Genomic DNA, 21246 nt, shown 5'->3' on the forward strand with positions numbered 1-21246 from the left:
TCCTGGAACACACATGGCTACAACTACACTGCATACAATAATGTTAATCTGAAGATATGATGGCAGGCTTGACAAGCCTCTACTAGGGAGAAAAGAAAAGAAAAAAGTTTTCGTTTCTTCACTTTTTGAGCCTGGATTTCAGTTAAAACAAGCATCTGCTCCTCAGAATAGAAACCTATTTGGAGTTCCAGCTGCTGGCCCTGACAGCAGGTTTCTCTGCAACCACATTCCTTTAATACATTTTAAAAAAAAGCTTTGAAGAGCTAGGTAGAGGGACTTAAGGCAGAACTTTCCTATATACTGTCTGCTTACAAGACCAAAGCAGGCTGTCTGAGTGGAGACAGACCAGGTGGTGCTTTCATGTGTACCAAAACAAAGCTAGGAGGTCTAGTTCTAGTTTTTAAACCCTATGCTCATTTTCAAGCCTGGTCCATCATCTCCTGTTTACTTTGGAATAGGAACAGCTGAACAACTGCATAGCTCAGGAAGCTGCTGGGTGGTAGGCCATACTGATGCAGAGGATGGTACAATTTTTTGGAAACGTTATTTCAAATATATACAGTGTAAATAGACACATGATTGCAGGAGAAGAGCGGGGCACGGGATAGATAGCTCAGTGGTTTATTAGCCTGCTAAACCCAGAGTTGTGAGTTCAATTCCTGAAGGGGCCATTTAGGGATCTGGGGCAAAAATCAGTACTTGGTCCTGCTAGCGAAGACGGGGGCTGGACTCAATGGCCTTTCAGGGTCCCTTCCAGCTCTTTGAGATATGCCTATCTCCATAAGTTTGTCACTAGACAGAAATAGGAAAAACTCAAAAGCCAGCCACATTTGTTACAACTTTACTAACTTGCTGATTTTCCCCTTCTACATTGGAGATTGTCTGCCAGGAATTAACATAAAATACAACTGGAATCTCAGAGCAAAAAACTCTTAAGTATTAAACATTCATATTTTTATTCCAATACCACTAGCATACAAAACTGTCAAAGAAATTAGTACAATCTTGTGTACACTAGGAATCTGAATTTGCTTTCACTGCAGGGATGTAGGGCAGGTAAGTTTTTTTTGTAAGTTTTTCATGATGGTTAATACCAATTCAGTTTTGTTTATGCTAACAATAATGGGAATGCTGGTGGTTATTAGCCACTGGCTTGCAATCACTTTGTCAATTAGACCTTATTGTAGCCCATGCAACTCCACCAGTGGAAGCAGTAATGGATAGGCACAGGGTGTAGACATTTGTTACCAGCATGCACCTACTCTAACAAAAAGCTAGTGACAGCAGAGCTTGCATCCTGTTTCCGAATACGTGGTCAGTGTCTTTGCTTTGTCTATCTAATGCTTTCTTGAGGAGAGGGCTAGCATTTTCTTGATGCCTCCATGGAAAATTTTGGGTTGTTTTTTTTTTTTTTTTTTTAAGTAGTTACCCTTAAGTTTGCTAGTGTAAAAGCCATGCATGGAGTCTTTCGTATTAGACTGGACCTGAATTGCTAATGAAATAGGAAAAAAAGGTCCTCATCATAAAGAAACAGTGTCCAGTTTTCCCTGCTTTATAGAGGTGTGCGTCACCTTTACAGAAAGGCGCGCGCGCACACACACACACTCTTCAAATTTGCATAGTAAATAAGTCAGTGTGAGCTATCAAGACAGCACTTTCACAAACAGGAATCCATTCAACAGAGTAGAATGTCATTGTGCATAAAATGTGATCAGTTTCCCAGCAGGAATAATATTTAAAGCTGGATTAAGCAGTCAAATATATATTGAGAAGACCACATTCAACCTTAAAATAAGCTGATACAACTCCAACTTTAGTGGTGACAAGCCTTTTCATCCGAGATAAATGTAGTTCTGTGTTCAAAGAAATTGAAACAAAGTAGTTATGCCCCATCTTAATACAAGTAGGACCCGGTTGAAGCTAATGGGGGGGGGGGGGTGTCAAGGAGAAGAGAGCCTGCATCAGTATGAAATTTCGTTCAGTGATTGAAAATACAAATTTGGGGGGGACAGGGTAGAAGCAAAATTCAGTATTTTTTATTGGAAGCAAAAAAGTAGAAGCATATTTTAAGTTAAGTCCCCTTGCCTACTTCTGTGCTAATTGCTGATGTGAAGTTTTGGAAGGTTTTTTTGCACTTCAAAGTAGATGAGACCACACTCCCACTGTCCTTTAGTTATTCTGGGAGACAAGTGATTCATTAAACAAACAAAAAAAGGCAACTTTTAAATTTCAGCGGTTGGAGTTTGGTCCCAGAGAGGATGACAGCATCGCTTTACAATCTTTGCAAAAATTGTTTAAAACTACAAGTATTTTTTACATAAATTTGCTAGTCATTAATTCAGTTGCATTACGCCCCCCCCCCCTCATGAATTAGGCAAGTATTGTTATCTCCATTTTACAGACAGAGGTATAAAATGACATGCCCGAATTACACTGGGGCGAGATTCTCTTTTGCGTTGCACCCAATATAGTCATTTTGGTTCCAGACACCACTATTAGCATAGAACCTTATTGTGCACACAAGGGGATCAGTTTGCATGAAGGATCCAGATTTGAGAGCACTTCACAACTACTTCCCACAGGTAGGAGTGGCTGAACATTGTGGTTAAAAAAAAAAAATCAGGCGCAAAGCCCACAGTCAGATCAGAATAAAAACAAAGGTTCCTACCCTGCTACTGCAAAACGTGCCCATATGCACTAGCAGCTATGAAGTTCCCTAACACAGAAAGGCCACCACTCCCACACCCCACACTTGAGCAAGGCTGGCGGCAACAACATAATTGAGGATGTCCTTAATGATCTAAACTAGATTTGTTAGGCACGTTATTTCCACGAATCTAAGCGATTTCTATTCCAGTCCATGGGCTATAGATCTGTAGACCATAAGACCAAGCATTAACTGTTGGGTTGTTTTTTTTTTTTAAATAAATGTGAACCATAGACCTTCTCCAGGCTAAAACACCAACCCAGAGAGGAGGCTTCCAGGAATTTAAGAATTTAATATGGATGCAGTTGAATTACAGAGATTGGTTTAGCCGACTTTAATGGAATCTTGTTTTCTTAAATCTTATCTGACTGCAGCAAAAAAGTTAATGTACATAAATCCACCAGCTTTATTAATCCATTTCAAGAGTCCCGTTAAACTGTTTGTGCAGGAGCGAAAATTAATACCACTTAATGCTTATAGACACCAGAAAAAAAAAAACCTAAACATGGAATAATCTGATTTTGTTTCAAGAAGGATCTTTAAACTGGCCATATCTATAATAGTGCTACATATTGCTAGAAAATAGTGTGTGAGTGTGAGTGTGAGTGTGAGTAATATAAACCCCTTCTCCACCCAGCACCTTGTCACCTGCTTTGGTTCAGCACCTGAACCATTAAAGATCTACATATGGGTCCCTTCACCCCATCCCACCCCACCCCATCCCCTGGCTCTGGGTCAGCAATTCAAAGAAATGAGCCAGGGGAGGGTTGGGGGCAAGCTTGTTTGTCTTTGTAGTTAATTATCCTTTGTGGGGAAATGATCTCACAATCTACAAAGCAGCATTCTGGTGCACAGCACAAAGTCACCAGAGATCTCCTGTGGAGAGGCAGCAGCAGTTTAGGAGGAGTCTCTGCTGTTAGCACAGGTGCCACATCCTTAGGAGTTACTTTATTTTCTAGGCTAGAATGCAAATACACACAGTTTATTTTGTTACATAGCTATGTTTGCTCCTGAACTTGATCAGTTTACTGTTCTGCATTGATGGCACCCAGCTAACAATATAAACCAGACCTGAACAGAGTAGAATACAGGCAGAGTGATCTGCGGGAGACTGAGCAATGAGAGCCCACCAGTTTCTCCGAGAGCTGGCAGACAACTACCTGGAAGTGTACTTGAAAAGTGGGCAAGTGTTTCTCTAGAGACATAAGGAGATGACCAAAAACAAACAGGTTGTTGGTTGACTTTGTTTTTAAGTAGTTATAGAAGGTCCGAGTGTAAATTTTAAATAGATCAAATGTTAATCAAAAAAAATTCAACTGAAAAGAATTAACATAATATTTAATTAGATAGCTCTAATCCCCACTAAATTTTAATCCAACCCTGAAAACTAGAAGAGCTCCAGGCTCTGGACCATCCTAGGGCATGTCAGACTCTACTCTCTGATGGTTACATCAAGCAACATACACCACAGTTACAGGCAACTGTGTCTGGTGGTATGGATTCACTCTTGGCAGAGACCGTAAAGGAAGTGCACATGTAGGCTGTTCCTTTGGAACACAAAAGTTCAAGAAAGCTGGCATGAGAATCAAGTTGCTATAGCTGAAAGTCTACAGTCCATCTAGGTAGACGGCCAGCAGGGCCTTCTGATCTTTATCTTATGTTATATTTTAGATTGGGTTGGTTAACTCTTAATTCTGTCTAGCTAAGCACATTAACTAGACCAGTGGTCCCCGCTGGGGCATCTGTGTGCAACTTCATACTGCATCCACTGAAATGCTGCCGACAAGCAGCAGCATCCAGAGGCGGCATTTCGGCGGCGCTGCCTCCTACTGATGTTGCTGCTTCTTGGCAGCATTTCGGCAGATGCTCATCCACTGGGCACGGTCCGCGGTGCCTTGTGAAAAAGGTTGGGGACCACAGAACTATACTATGTTCTTGTTCTCATTCCCCTCAAATTCTTTCCGATTGTTTATTACACATACTTGCTGTATCTTCAGTTCTTTCTCGGAGGATTGTACAACACCTAACTGTGCTGAAGGATTAAATTAGGACAGTCCTAGTATTTACTATGGAGTGACCACAAAATTGGGACTTCCCTGCAACCTCAGACAGAAGGTACCACCCAAAGAGAAAAGGTTAATTCTACCCAGTTATCTGCAGTAGTCACAGGAAGACCCCACACCTATCATTTCCTCTTCCATTTGGCCTCACCCTGAGCATTCCACATTAAGATGTGCCCTATATTAAGTGGTGACTCACAAGCAGACCAGTATGCGATCGCTCACTACGGACACCAAATAACTCTTATAGCGCCTTTTGTCCAAGGATCTCCAAGTGTTTTTACAAACCCTGACTCATGAAGCCTAACAACACTCCATGAGGCACACTGTCCAAGCAGTGACCTATAAAATACAGACTGACAATATCTTGAACAAAGCTTATGGAACTGAGAAACTATATTGAATTTAGGTTAATACCTTTGGGGTACACTGTATTAAAAATGCAGCTGTGTAAGTACATTCTCTTGTAGGAAGGGGATGCTAATACACTTCTTTTATCAGTCCTTTGAAGCCACTGCCCTGGAGAGATATGCATATATACACTAGTTCAGACTGAATTTTCCAAGGACCAAAGACAAAGAAAGGATGTGTGTGTAAATAGCCTGGTTTTTAATTAAGCTCATGGCCTTCTTTCTGATCCAACAGATAGGACCCCTGGTCCCCAGAGCACCTCAAACCTTAGGATAGGTTGGAAAGACTGGGGGGTATGGCTACACTTGCAACTTCAAAACACTGCGGCAGCGCTTTGAAGTTCGAGTGTGGTCGCAGCGCCATGGCTGGGAGAGAGCTCTCCCAGCACTGTACGTACCCCACATCCTCTACTGGTGTAGCTTGCAGCTGCGGCAATGTTTACGCTGAGGCTTTACAGTGTATCTTGCAGCGCTCAGGGGGGTGTTTTTTTCACACCCCTGAGCGCGAAAGTTGCAGCGCTGTAAAGCGCCAGTGTAGCCATGGCCTGGGCCTCCTGAGGCCCCATAAAACGGGTGCTTGCTCTGAGCTGATGCTGTGATGAACTTGTAATCACAAGGAAACCCCTAAAGTAGTGGCTGACAGACTGCTGCTCCCAGGATCCATCTTAGGGTCAACTCTGGTGAGCTTATTAGCATGCGTGTAGGTTCTTTCATTGATTTTAAAATGTTCTCTGTTGTGCTTTTACCTTAAGCAAAAAAAACAGGCTTGCATAGAAATAACTGTGTGGTACTTTTACAATCACTCTGTTACTAGTCTCTGAAGCGAAAGCAAGAGAATGTGCTTGGGTAGCCTGCCTCTGCTGGAAATAGCACAGTGAAGGCAGGGAATTGTGTAGCCTGGAAATACTCTGGTCAGAAGGGAGTAAGATGCTTATTCCCCGCTGAGGCAAAAGTGTAGGTGCAGTTGCCTTGAACTGTGACATATATAAGGGAAGCACATGTGGGCTCTGTAGCAGCGTGAATGCGTAAGTGCAAACAGCAGTAAAACCAGAAAGAAAAGCACAGAGAAAAAGCCTCAGAAGTTTTTTGGGAAAGGAATAGCGAAGAGAGGGGGAAAATGAATTATAAACAGCTAGGAAAAAAAATCCCGAAGTCCGCTGTGCACGGAAAGACAGCTCAACACAGAAGACCGGACCATTACATATATGCCTGTATCAGCCATGGAAGTTATTTGCATAGAAAATATTACTAATCTGTATTTAGCTCTTTTACTAGCCCTGTGTCCTTCCTTGAAAGGGGTTATACTGCTTATGTCATCTCATCTCCTGCTTCCTGCACCTTTATATATGCTTCTCCGCTGCCTACCTCCCTTCACCCATTACACAGATTTAAAATTTTTATTGACGTTAATGTTTAAAATCAAATTTACACAAGTTAAGAAGGAAGGTACTGTACATCTGGGATCAGCCTTAAGTCGTGGAAGGTTACAAGTGTCGTTTACAAGGTTCACAAGGTATACATATTGTCACGGAGTGTGGGGGAGTCCGGTCCAGTCCAGCACCCCTCTTCCTGGGACTCACAGTGACTCTCAGCCAGCCAGTAAAACAGAAGGTTTATTGGACAACAGGAATGCAGGTTACAGCAGAGCTTGGAGGCACAACCAGGACCCCTCAATCGAGTCCTTCTGGGGGTTCAGGGTGCTTGGATCCCAGCTTGGGATACCCTGAATTCCAACCACCCAGCCCTAAACCGAAACTGAACTAACTCCCTCTAGCCGGCCAATTCCTTTGTCCAGCTTCCCGGGCAAAGGTGCTGACCCCCTCTCCCCCTACCTGGCTTAGGTTACAGGCTTAAATCCTGTCCCTCACGTAAAGACATCCCCGGCTCTCCCATCCCCTACACAGACAGTCCCTACTCCATTACACATATACATAACCAGCATAGACCCAGATTGCATGCAGGAGTTAAGATCTATTGCCTGATCATATCCACCCACTTTCCATGCTATCTCACTTCCTTCACCTCATATATGCTTCTCATACTGGAGGCTGGTACCTACAGGGCATAATCATAATCAATTTTGTTTTCCTCCTATGTAGCAGCTAGGCTGGCTCCCCATTTCCAACTGTTTCCACAGGACCCTAGACTCTTTACTGCAGTAAATGCCCAGACACTTGCAGCAGCAGCAGCTGGTATCAAGGAGAGTCAACACCATGTGACCAGCCAAATCTCTGCAGAGCAGCAGAAGCCTGTTGGCCATTTAGTTCAGAAATTCCTCAGACTTCTTTGCTTCTCATGTAAATGACTTTCAGACAAGGCCTTTCACACCACTTGTGTCCCCTGTAGGATGTACGGGTTGAGTAGCTGTGCAGAGGAGACTCCACATCTAATGTTGTGTCTATGCTTATCTCAAATAGGCCAGAATGGAGAGGGTTCCATGGGGCAGGTGTCACAGGTTGTGACCTAGTGGGCCGGACCTACCCCACAAGGGGTAAGGAGGAGTTGCAGACAGTATTCCAGCCTATAAAGTAGAATAACAGCTTTGCAGGGGCTTTCTTGCAGCCTACCTGCAGACTGGGTGGGGTAAATTCCCTTAATACATCCCCATTTGCTGCAAACTTCCCCATTTTACCCAGTCCTTTCTGCAAGACAGGTAGACAGAATATTAAAAACAAAAAGGTCACTCTACTTCTAGGTAGTACTGAGATACTAGGAACAAAAACAGAACAGGGCCAGGACAGAGCGGCCAAGACAGCAAAAGTGTCTGCTGCTTGAAGCTGAGCATGTTGTGGAAATGGCGTCTCAAGGCATAGTCTGCAATTCCTGGTTTGGCCCTCATATATAGTCTCCAGCTTGCCACAGTATTCTCATTATTTCTAATAAGCAGTGAGCAGTTTATTGCTTGGTAGTGCCCTATAAAGCAGTTCATTGTACAGTATGTTTCAGGCTCAATTCAGGAAACTGAACTAATTACAAAGAGGTCCTTAGAACTTTCTTAACACAACAAGGCAAGGAAAGTCAAACACACACTATTTTTATACACATACACAAACAGGAGACTTTGTGATCTTCACTAATACAGTGAAACAGCTTGTTAACTGTATAAATAACCTCCTAGACCTCCTTCTGCATCATGCTTATTCTGTCACAGCATTTAGATTCCCATTACTACATTAGATATCTGCTAAGTGGATGATACCGAAGGAGAAAGACAGTATTTTTGTGGCTACATGCATTAGTTAGAGACAGATTGGGAGCTCTTTGAAGTAAGAGCTACGGCTCCCTTCAGGTTTATATGGAGCTGAACAAACTGGCAGTTCTGAATCCAAGTCAGACAGAAAATACAGTTAAGTTACATAATGGGTTGATACTGGCACCTCTTTAGGATGGGGGAGGGGAATCACTATGGGAAAGTTTAGTGAAAGAAATATATTAAAGGAAGGATTTGAATGGAAAAGGGAAGTTGGCAGAGACAGCAGGGAAGCAGGCACTAAATATAAGCCTCAGGGGAGAAAGGGACAAGGATGAGAGAACAGAGGATACAGAATGGGGGAAGGGAAAGGCATGAGGGAGACAGGCAGCAGGAAGGGGAGGAGGATTAAATGAGAACAGATGTGCATTACGAGAGAGTCAGGTTGGCAAATGAAGTTTAACAATGATGTATTCAAGTATATATAATTTAGTCGAGACCAAGTGACAAGTCTTAACACTAAGGCAGCTATACAGACATTGGAAAGTTAGTCACTCCCCTATGAATCAGTAATCTGATGAAAAATTCATTTCTGTATATTCCCTTAGTCTAGTTTGTAGAAGTATAAATACTGCACCCACCATTGTAATATGTAGGCACCAGTGCAAGAGTCTAGTAAAAACATTATCCAATGAGGATAGCAATTTTTACCTTGGGGGGGAAAAAAAAAAAATCTTCCCTTGATTAACTGTGGGATAATTGGCAGTTCTTAAGCAAATAAGAAGAGTAACGCAAGTAACAAGGGACCATATGTTTTTTAAGATAATTTATGGTAGTTTTCACAAGATGTTGTACAGGTGAGGCTATCTGTGAACAGAAGAAGTGAACTGAACTGAACTGAACATGTGGGGAGACTGTTTTCAGACTGAAGTCTCAAATTGAATAAGTGTCTTAAATTAAGGCAGTGCAGTAGTTTGATTTAGATCTCTTCTCTTCTGCCATATCCCAGGCATCCCTGGGAAAGTTAAAAAGATGCCACTGGTGAAGGGACATCTGCCTCTACCACAGCCTCACCAAAACAGGACCCACTGTTAAAGATGGCAGGGGCTATGCTGAGCACAGAGTGACTGACTGGACTTGAAAACATTCAGGGATGTGTGGTCCACCTTCCAAGAGCATGTTTTAGCATCCCTGGCAATTTCACAAGAACAATCATGTTTTGTCCAAGTTTTTGTAAAAAAGTCAGTATCTGAAGGACCCACTAGCCAGCCAAGCCTGACCTGGCAAAGTTGACAGACAGGACTAGCATACGTGCTCCACAACACACTCGAATATCATGCCGCACAATAGGTCTAAAAATATAGATACGATGGGATGCCTGAGGTGATGCAGGTAAGAGGGAAGTGCTTCTCAAAATTTGCCTTTTCTAGAACATTGCCCATGGGAGGGAAAGTGTCCTCAGGCTGTTAGGTCAATCTGCAGCATTGGAATCCTCTAGGAAAGCAGTTCCTACACTGAGTTGCAACCCAAATGGGGTCACTTCCTCAGCAGATGGGGTTGTGGCAATCCAGAGTATGGAAGATGCTATTTTACCAATGGTGATCTTCATGTAGCATGACTTCACACGCACCATAGGCATGCAAAGTCATGCTGTGCTAAGGAAGCTATTCTGCAAAGTAAAATAGCATCTCCATGTGGCGTAGGATCACAGGAAGCAATACATCTGAAAATGGGGTCATGCAAGGACAAGGTTTGGGAACCGCTGTTTTAGGACACTTCCACTGGTATTTGGGCATTCTCTTCCATCTGCAAGCAACCAGAAAATTACACCCCCATCCTGGCAGACACAGATGTGGCCACAGTGATCTATGTCCTCATGTGAGCACTGGACTTTGTTATAGTAACTCAGAGCAAAGCCACACACGTGGTACAAGATGCAGCAGCCCATTTGCTTAGTGAACACATCTCCAACACCCAATCTATATTTTCTGCACTGGCTCCCCATTGAATACAGAGTTCAGTTCAAAGTGTCTCATTCAAGAGTCCTCCATGGGATTATTCATAACTACTGGAGAGACACTACAATTATGCAGACCATAGATAGTAAGGTACTCAAGGTATGTCTTCACTAGCAACATTAAAACGCTTTAACGTGGCTGTGTAGTCGCAGCTCTCCTAGTGCTCTATAAAAAAAGCCACCCCCATGAGATGGCTCCCAGCGCTGGTGCACTGTCTACACTGCCACTTTACAGTGCTGAAACTTGCAGTGCTCGGGGAGGGGGTATTTTTTCACACCCCCGAGCAAGAAAGTTGCAGGGCTGTAAAGTGGCAGTGTACACAAGGCCTTAGTTGCTATACTTATCTTTTCTTTGCAGCTCCAGTGCATCAGTTCCACCTGCATTACTTTCAATGGAAGCAGTAGTTTTGGCCACCCCAGGAACAAAGGAACAGTGGGAGGTTTTAAGAAAAAGCTCAACGTTGTCAAAAACAACCAGTTTGATAGGTGTCAGATGAGGCCCTCAATTAGGATTAGTATTTAGATTGCAAGTTCTTTAACACAGGAATCGCACTTGTTTTCATATGCAAAGAACTGAAATTGTTTCACTTGCTGTAGAAACAAACAATAGATGCAGTAGCCTAGTGTTTACAGTATTCCAGACATTAGAATTCAGGAATTTCCACATACTCCTCCGCAGCCTTTGGGTAATTACTGTTTTGAGTTTTTTCAGTAGTCATTAGTCCAGTTTGGCCAGGCTCAGGTAGTGTGGCACGAAACATCTTGCTTCTGACTAAAACATTTCTAAAGCAATTTAAGACAGCACTATTAAGTCACATCTCTGTTCCACTAAAAGAGGCTCCAAATTAGATTTTCTACCTTATAAGCAGTAAGTACAACCACTGAAAAAAAGTTATGGGTGCAGAGGTTTATTTTATTTATTTTTGTTCACTTGTCTAGCCACCATCATAGTTGTCTTCAACAGGGTCTTTGTAACTAATATTTTTTAATAGCAGAAACACCTCCAAACTTCACACTGAAATCAGTCCAGCCACGCAGCAAACTTCTCCCCACCCAGACACCAATGACGAACTTATGAGATTTTTCTGTGCTCACTGCATCAGGTGTGAAACCACGTTACCCATCCTGTCACATCAGCAAGGTTTAAGCTGTCTTTTTTTTCCTCATTTATGTGCTAGCATTTCTACACAAGTTTTTTTTTAAAAACCCATAGGAGTGAATAATTTTGAATTTTAGAAGTTTGCGCCTTCATTTTCTAGGATGACCCTTTCCAACTGCAAAGAGAAAAACAAAGATTGGTGGGGATGGGAGAGTGGTGAAAAACAAAACATTAGAGATGGTAGGACAGAAGAAACTCCCCTCCCCACCCCTAGTAATTGCAATGGATTTGGGAACTTACACACACTGCTACTATGAGGGACTGCATCATCGAACATAAACGGTATTGTAGTCACAAAACTAATGTTCCTACACATGGGAAAAGCCCATTAGGGGCAGAAAGCTCACTGGTCCCAATCCTCCACTGCTTGTGTGTCGCTAACTCAGAATATTTTAGAACTGCTTTGCACAGGTGTAAATCAACTCCATGAAATGCAACCCTGTAGAGAATCAGGCCTACGGAGTTTACATTGACTAGTTTCCTAGCCCACTAACCATATGATCACAGGGAAACCCAACTCTGCTTTTCATCCTCCTGGGATGGGCAAGAGGTTAGACTCTCCAAAAACTCCTGTCCACGGCCCGCCTGCACTCCTTTCACTGCGGTCCCAAGAACAAAGCAAGGCCTTCCACAGCTTCTTGGGGACACCCCTTTCTTTCACAGAATCCATGCCCCCACTCGACCCCTGCCAGCCATTTCAGTCAGGATTTCACTGAGCAGAGGGGAAAGCTGTATGAAATAACATTGACTGGTTCAAATCTCCAAGGAATTGGAAGCAGCCTTTCCGCAGTTCCAACCACAAAGACCGAAAGCAGATTAGGATTTAAGATTCTCCACAACTTCCACCATTTTCTATTAGCCCAGACCAAACAGGGCTGCAGGAATTCAAAACTAGCAGAAACCCGTGCCCCCCGCCACACTTTCTGATCCACATCCCCCAAAATGTGACACACAAATTCCCCCACCCCTAATCTGAAGCCATGAACTCTAAGCCTTGTCCAGAGCTTCTGAACACACACACACCCCCCTCATATGAAGAGGAACCACCTATTTCCGCTTTAAGTTCCAGTCCTTGCAACTCTGGCTAAAGCTGCTGCTGAGTTTCATTCAGCCTTTTCTGCTCCACCCTACTGGAAAAGTCCTACAAAATTTGAAAGAGTATCACTTCTCTAGAATTATATGGGATGGTAGGAAAACCCCTCTAGAAAATATATCACGGTATTAAGTTCTACAGGCTTTTAGAGTAGCTCTGTACCAACCACACTGGTTTCATCTGGTGGAAGAACCGCAATCAAGGTAGCAAAGCACCCACTGATGTGGTTGCCAACCCTGCTGCTGAGCTAGCTCCGGATGTGTGCTCAGCATCGGCAGGGAGCAGTACGGACTGCAGCGGCTCCTAACAAATTGCAACCACGTGGCCAGCCAGCTACAGTATCCCTTTTTTGTTGTTAGAAGAAACAAAGGAGGTTACTGGGGGAACGCCCTCCCTCTCAGCTAGGGAACAGATATATCCCCGACACACAATGGAAACCTGCATTCAGATTGAAAATCAGGTGTCCGTCCACATGCAATGACAAAAAATTTCTTTAGCTTTATTCTATTGCCACTTTAATGCTTTACTTTGAGCTACAACTGAGAGGCAGGATTCTTTTGTCCACCCCTCTAAGCGGGAAAAAGACACGTTTCTAAAGATTCAAGAAATACAACAGTCTCTGTGTAGGACAGTCCCTCTCTGAGTCACACTGTTGCTGTTTCCTGGGAGGATTTCAGCGGTGCTCTGATGTGAGGTTATATTTTGCAATACACCTAGCAGCAAAGAAACTCTCTGAGCCGGATTTGCTTGTTTCACTGGGTAGACGCAGGAACAGCAGCTGAAGTTTGTAACAGCAGAAATAATCAGAAGAGCTACGAGGCTGAGAAAGATTATGGGGTAGTGGTGGGGGGAAGCAGGCGACTTTCCTATTCTACCGCCACTTTGAATGGCTTGTTTCACAAGTTTGGAAGAAAAAAAAAAAAAAATCCACAAGGGGCCATAGAAAGATTTTCGTTTTAGAAGGAGGTTTAGATGATCACCCATGAAGAGAAATAGCTCAGTCGAATCAGCTAACTTGTAGTACATTACATCTCTACTTCAGAAATCTATACCAAATAAAGTGCGAATAGATTCACTCTGATCTGAACCCAGTAACTCGAGTGGAACGTGTTTAAAATGTGGAAAGTGCACGGGTTTGAGAAATACCCCAGCTACCCGCGGCGAAGTTAAGAACGGGAAGAGTAAAAACGAAACGCCTTGGACAAAAAAGTCGTAGAACTGTTTGAGTTATAACATGAGCCTAACACAGAGGAAAACACCGTCGTCCCCCCAAAAGTAAAAGTTAAAAGTGCAAGTTCAGGTTACTTGTTTTCCCACTAGACAGCGCTTTAAAACAGTGCTGGCTTTAAACAAAGGCGGAATATTTTCTAGGCGGTCTTTTGAACAATAAAATCACATTCATGAACCAAGCAAACTTTATAGAGAGAGAAAGACACTTACCACCGAGTCAGCTGCGTTCAATCAGCAAAGCTGGATATTAGCTTTCCTTTCCCGATCAAACAGAAATAAAACCGAAGAGACGAACCCCATGCTCCCTGCCCTCTTAACCATCCGCAGCCAATCCGACTCGATCACTTCTCACACAGATCCAGCATATAGAAGCAGCGAGGTCGTTAGCCAATCAGCTTGCTCCAGAACGCAAACCGCAGGAATTTAGTTGTCAGTATTTCTTTCTGCAAAAATATTCCGGTTTCTGAATAGAGCTGTGGCTCCTGTGGCGTTACTCGAACCCCTTCGCTCTTCTCACAGAGCCGTGAGCGTTTGCAATGATGAGAGAGTCTCTTGCTTGGTAATCCTGGTGCTTTCTGAAAGTACTTTTCAGTACTAAGTGTGCTGCCACACCCCTTGGCTTGAAGTGATTTCTATTATATACAGGGTTTATGGTTTGGGTCAATGGCTTTCAGCACCCCCACTATACAAATGATTCCTGTGCCCTCCCTTATGCTCTTTAACAAAACTGGCAAGCAGGGAAGAACTCTAAAAGATAAAATGTTCCCTTTCAAAGTTTAAAACATGGGGAAATTGGCTTGCCCTGTGTAAGTGACCATAAATTACATCAGTTATGTGGTAAGACTTTGACAATCAGATTCCTTAACTTGCCATTGGTGGGGCTGGTTTCTTATCGTATTTCTCTTATTAGACAAGGAAACCAGTTTAATTCTGACGTTTGTGCACCAGCATGGTGTGGCAATGTTTGGGTTGGAAATTTGAGGGAGAGGAGTGTTTAGAAAAACTGTTTTAAAACTGACTTTTAAAAACCAGTGGAAATATTTCTATTGATCTTTTCTGGGCATCATATTCAAAGGTGCTGGCTGCTGGTAACAGTAGGTGCCAAGCACTTTTGAAATTGATCCCCTGGTTTTTACAAAAAACACAATTTAAACTGACCTGAGGGTATCACTTTTAATGCTTGTAGGTCAAAGTTAAATCATTCTCAGGCAATGATTGATTTGGAATAATTGGTTTAAAGAAAGAGAAATACATGTAAACGTTTCAGATGTGATTTTTTTTTAATAAAGCCATAAGAGTGATTTTTGTTTTTAAAAAAGGCACTACAAGATCTGACCCAAATTTTCTCACAAAGGAAAAATACATAGGGGAAATAACTCAGTAGGATGAAGTTAAACTGTCTCTCTTACACTGTGCCAGGTGCTTCTAAAAGGAAATAGATGTGGCAATTGGAGATGTGCTATTAAATGCCAAGCTATAAGAGCACAGGCTTATGATGTTAGCCTACCTTTATTTTTTTCATGTGACTATGATACTGAATGTGACTGATATCTGCCAGTGTCAGCAACTTAACAGAGAATTTCATACTGATCATAATAATCCTTAATGCTCATATACCTCTACAATCATTAACCAATTAATCTCAACAACACATCTGTGAAATAAGTGATTTCTTCATGTTGTAAATAATGAAATGGAGCCAACTAGGGACGTTAATTGTCATGCCAAGGACACACAGCAAGGTACAGGCAGAACCAGGGTGAGAACTCCTTTTCCAGCCTGCTAAATTATGTTGCTTTCCTTTGGTGGATTTTATTAGGGGAAATCTTTAAAGGTCTAAAGGACCTTTCACTTTTTTTTTTTTATTATGTCTGCTGAGTTTCTTAATATTACTAGGGCCTTGTAGTCTCCTTCCCAGACACTTTTTAGTTCTCTCCAATCCTGTAGCAATACAAAATGTGATTCTTTGTAATGGCTAACTCTCTCTGCCAGGGAACTTATTTGTAGAGTGCTGTGTAGTTTTACCATGCTACCTAAGTGATGTTTAAATAACAGTAATAAAGAAAAATCTATACATAATTTAAAATACACTTTTCCTATCCCTCTACGCCCCAAAATTTATTTTTTTGTGATTTCTGCCAGAGTTCAATGGTTTGGTTATCTAAGATTAAAAACAAGTCTCAGGCCTTGTCTACACTTGCAAGTTGCAGCGCTGGCCAGGGGGTTACAGTGCTGCAACTTAGCAGGTGTCTACACTTAAAAGCTCAGCCAGCGCTGCAACTCCCTGTTTGCAGCACTGGCTGTACACCTGGGTCTGCTTCCGGTGTAGCGAGACCAGCGCTGGTGATGCAGCGCTGGTCATCAGGTGTGGACACTCACCAGCATTTTTATTGGCCTCCAGGGTATTAGGACTTATCCCAGCATTCCTTTTCAGCCTCTCTGGTCAGGCTTAGCACTCCACTGCCCTGGGCGTCAGAGCCTGGAGAGGAGGAGAGCGGGCTTGCCGGAGCTGCCCGGAGAGCAGAGGGCTTGCCGGAGCTCCGGCCGGAGAGCGGGGAGAGCGGCTTGCCGGAGCTCCGTCTGGGAGAGCGGGAGAGAGGGCTTTGCCGCGCTCCGGCCGGCGAGAGCGGGAGAGCGGGGCTTACCGGAGCTCGGCCGGAGAGCGGGGCTTGCCGGTGCTCCGGCGCGGAGAGCGGGTTTGCCACGCTCCACGGGAGCGGGGAGGGTTCCGAGCGGGAGAGCGGGGCTTGCGGAGCTCCGGCCGGGAAAGGGCCGGGGCTTGCCGCAGCTCTCGGACTGGGGCTCAAGTGGGGGTCTGACGAGCTCTTAGGCTCTGAAGTGACCCGAGGGACCGGCTGTGTAATTTCTGCTCCGTGACACCCAGGGTGTCCTCAGAGCGCTGGCTGGGTCACTCAAGTCTCCCCCAGGTGTCCCCGTCCAGCTGGACTTTGCAGGGGCCGGCGGCTCTGAGGTTCAGCTCAGCAACCGAGGGAGGCCGGGGGGCTCCCCCCAACAAGCCAGTGTGACCCTAAGGGGGCTGACGCGCTGCAGCCCCCACCCCAGAGCTGGGAGCACGCACCAGGCCTGTGTCTCATCCCAGTTGGGTTCGGGGTGTCTCCCCACGCTAGGGCTTGCCGCGTGCTTGGGCGGCTGCAGTCCCTTTTTCTCAGCTGGCAACCCACAGCCGGAGCTGCCAGGGGCTGCAGCAGGCTGGGGTTGAGGCTCCGGTGGGAGAGTCAGTGCTCCCAGTGCCCAGCAACACCAGTGTCTTTGCATTCCCGCCCCTGGGGAGGCATCACTCCCAGGCGAAGTGGAATGTTCTCACGTTGTCTCTGTATATGGTGTGTGCCTCAGTTTCCCCTCTGTGCGACTCGTAGCTAGGTGATGCAGGATAAGGTGCAGCGATCCTAGAGGGCAGGGGTGATGGCCGACGGTCTGCAGAGACGCGACACACCTGTAGCCGCGCAAGGGTGGTAAACTGACGGGCCCCCTGCACTGCAAGATCAGCAGACGTGCTGGAGAACAGACCAGGTGCCCTGCTGGGCCGGGAAAGAGACAAAGCCGGGGGCAGCTGGAAGGGGTCAGTTTCCTGGGACTGGGGGAGAGGCCCTGGGCTTGCTGCCCCCCACCCCCAATGCACTTTGCTGAGTGTCCCTGGTGGGTGCTAACCAGCCCTGTCCTACGTTTTCTATGATCAGTGGCCACTGGCTGCTCTGTCCTGGGGACTGGGTGAATTTTCTCTGTGATTTTTTTCCCCAGCACTGGTCTGCCTTACGCCCCTGGCCAGCAGGTACTGAAAGCCAGACAGGGACCCAGCCAACCCTCTCCCCACGAGCCCGTGTTGAGATTGTTAGACCAATGGAGTAGACATGCAGGCGACCACTACCGTGGACTTGCCTCAGTCCATCCCAAACTCAGTCAGCATTGTCGCCCAATGTTTCCTCAAACACGCCTTCCAAGCATCTTGTGCTTACCACCACCAACTGCTCCCAACACCAGTACGTTCACCTCACAGCCCTGATAACTATCGACTTTTACCCAATGCATCACTACCCATCCACCATGCAGCATTTAATCCCAAGTGCGAGCAGCAGATGCCCCAAGTGCAGAGTCAGGCAGTGCCCCAAGTCAGCGCAGCAGTGCAGAGCCCTCAAGGAAGGAACATATTTCAAACCTGTGAGTGTAATGCTAATCACGTACCCCTTTCTTTCTGTTTTCTGTATTGTATTTTTAATAATAAAGGATTTCTTTGCTTTTTATCCTTGTTATTATTACAAAACTGTAACATCTACTATCAAGTAAACAAATTAAGGAAACTCAAATCAATGAACCACTGCAAGTAACTGCTTTGAGCAATGCTCTTATACTGCAGGTGGAAGGCACCAACTACTGGTTGCTTTCAGCCTCAAAGTGCTCTTAAGGGCATCCCTATCCTTGAAGCACTGTGCTTGGCCTCTCTATTAGGCCTGCTCTCTGACTGGGCAAAATTCGGCTCCAGGCGTGAACTCGAGGCCATTTGTTACTGAAGGTTTCACCCTTCCCTCACAAATATTATGGATGATACAGCACGTGGTTATAATCAGCGTGGGATGCTGCTTTCCCACCGTGTAGCTTCCGCGTAGAGACTTCTCCATCTCACCCTGCAAACGGCCAAAAGCACACTCCACATCATTTCTGCCCGGCTCAGTCCTGTAGTTGAACCGGTCCTTGCTCCTGTCAAGCTTCTGTATATGTTCATGAGCCAAGGCATGTAACGGTGTAGGGGTGCTCTCCAAGGTTCACCATGAGGCATTTCGACCACTCACCCAACTGTGCATCTTACGGGTCTGGGAAAAAAGTCCCTGCCTGCAGCTCTCTGACAGGCCCCGTTCCGAAAGAGCGTGCATCATGCACCTTTTCCAGGGCCATTCCTTTGTAAATGTCAGTGAACGCCCACGGTGATCCACAAGCGCCTGGAGATCCATTGAGAAAATACCCCTTACCGCGATTAATTACTCGGATGCAGGTGGCGGTGGTTGCAGATAGGAATTATGCGTGCCTCTATTGCCCCTCACAGTTAGGAAAACCTCTTTGGCAAGCCATCCACAATGTCCTGCACATCCCCAAGTCACGGTCGTCTGAACAGGAGCGAAATGGCCCTGCATACTGTGCATCACCCTATTCCAACGGGATCGACTTCTCCACTCCAACACTGGTTTGCGACCGATCTGGTACTGTCTGGAGTTTGGCCCAGCTCCGACTCAATAGCACCCGCTTCGTCCACTGACAGGCAGCATCTCGAGTCTGCGTGTCGTGCGCCGCAGGTTGGGGCGAGCTCAAGCAACACAAGCCAGGAAGGTGCTTCTCTTGCTCTTAATTCTGCAGCACTGCTTGTCATTCCCAGACTTGCAGAGACGATGTTGTATCCCACCACTCAGTACTTGGTTTCCCGAGCCCTATAAGCAGGCGTTCCACGCTGCAGGAGCACTCCGTTCACTGCCACCAACGCAATTGTGTCGCAGCAAGGTCAGCAGATCTGATTTCATCATCTAGCTCTCACTGTCCTTTGGAGCTAAGGAATAGAATCAAATGCCAGACGGGATGTGCTGGAAGCATTCAGGCAGAACTCTAAGCAGCATCGGGCTCCTTCTTCCTAAATGCACACGCGCAAGATTCACAATGGCACCAAACGGCTGAAAAGGAAGCGATGCACAGGGTCGTTGGGAACAGGAAGCCGATGACCCGCACCCTTCTGTCACCCTTCCCAACCCCAGCAGCAAATTGGCGAGTGCTTCTGTAGGATAGCTGCCCACAATGCACCACTCACAACAGCGCTGCAACTGGTGCAAGTGTGGACACACTGCAGCGCTGGTCGCTGTCAGTGTGGACACACTGCAGCGCTGGCCGTACACAGCTGTACGACCACAGCTGTAACGGCCAGCGCTGCAAAACTGTAAGTGTAGACAAGCCCTCAGTTTTCATTTCTCTTCCTTAATGGGCTGTTGGATTGATAGGTTTGGTCTATCCCCTTCGCTGTTCCCTTTCACTGTGGAAAGTGGTACTTCTTGGTGATAGATTTCTGAAGAGCCTCATCAGATCAGTAGTTTCTTCACTAGGGACATCAATTTGTCCTATTTTCACCTTCCATTTAAATAGGTAAACTGAGAATAAATTAAAACAGCAAACTGGAATTTTCAACTGTGAAAACAGTGTGACTCATTTCTAATTGCTACTTGTAATCCCAACTACAACACTGCATAATAAGAACAGGAGTACTTGTGGCACTTTAGAGACTAACAAATTCACTGGATGAAATGGGCTGTAGCCCATGAAACCTTATGCTCAGATAACTTTGTTAGTCTCTAAGGTGCCACCAGTACTCCTGTTCTTTTTGCAAATACAGACTAACACAGCTGCTACTCTGAAAACTGCATTATAAGGCTCCCTACACCCAAGGCTGGGAGGGAAGAATGTAAAAGTCACTGCAGCAGCCCTACATCACTAAAAAGGTGGAAATCCGCCACTGTCTGGCAAAGCTGCTGTTAAGATTGGTTTTGCACATGAGAGGCCTGAAGTTCTGGAACTGTATGTGTGCAATGTGACCAAGTTAATGTAGGAACCTAAATTTGTGTATTTCTGGACTTGTTCCAACTGTATTTTTTGCAGTTCATATATGATTGTTGTGACAAGGGAATTGAGTTGAAGAGAGTAGTGGTCTGGAAGTACTCATATGATGACAACATTGAAATGAAAAAAATGGAATTTTTTGGTGTCATTTTACAAAAGGCACATAATTAATTCACTGACCTATTTTGACAAACTTGCTGACTTAATTATGAAGTAACAACTTCCCAAAACTAATATTTAGTTTACTTGCCAGTTTGAAATGGTTAGAACTAGGCTGGCCTACATTTTCATATTTGTCTCTCTATTCCTTTATATTCCCCCCAGTTTCCCCTTTTCTAATGACAAAGGAGTCCAGTAATTTTTTTTAATTTTTTTTTAAGCATGGTCTCCCTTGTCCGAACCCATGCCAACAACTAATGGCAAACTAGGTTCTACAGATTTATTATTTTTTAAAAACTCGAAAGCGAAACGGTCAACTGGAATATTTTGAAAATGACTCATTTTTTAAAATCTCAGTTCCTGACAGAGCAACCTTTGTATTTTAGGTGCTGGTTGTTTTGTTAAATTTCTTTTAAAACCTGTTTATAAGGAGTTTTCTATTCCCCTGTTTATGTTTATTATTTTCAGCAAGGGGATAAACTGAATAAATGGCGCATGGGAAAATGAAATTGACTATATGAATGTGCTGTCAAAGGCACTTCTTAAAGCTCACTCTTTTCATCATTAGCTTTTTACACTCTCAGTGACAAGTCAGGTATATCTGGCATGCAGCTT

The 21246-nt window shown here is 44.7% G+C and overlaps 2 protein-coding genes across 4 annotated transcripts in view; one reads left to right on the forward strand and one right to left on the reverse strand.

The window, feature by feature from the left end:
* B3GNT5 (UDP-GlcNAc:betaGal beta-1,3-N-acetylglucosaminyltransferase 5) overlaps positions 1–14194 on the reverse strand; it is a 32672-nt gene extending 18478 nt beyond the window's left edge. Inside the window, exon 1 of one of the 2 annotated variants that reach the window (XM_032803871.2) lies at positions 14077–14194. The gene's annotated coding sequence lies outside the window, so the exon portion shown is untranslated. Of the gene's footprint in view, positions 1–14072 lie in introns of both variants that reach the window. The other variant, XM_032803870.2, reaches the window with a different exon arrangement.
* MCF2L2 (MCF.2 cell line derived transforming sequence-like 2) overlaps positions 1–21246 on the forward strand; it is a 318915-nt gene that overhangs the window by 205338 nt on the left and 92331 nt on the right. The gene's annotated exons all lie outside the window — the stretch shown is intronic.

This window comes from Chelonoidis abingdonii, chromosome 8 (genome assembly GCF_003597395.2).
Source record: "Chelonoidis abingdonii isolate Lonesome George chromosome 8, CheloAbing_2.0, whole genome shotgun sequence".
Taxonomy (NCBI): domain Eukaryota; kingdom Metazoa; phylum Chordata; order Testudines; family Testudinidae; genus Chelonoidis; species Chelonoidis abingdonii.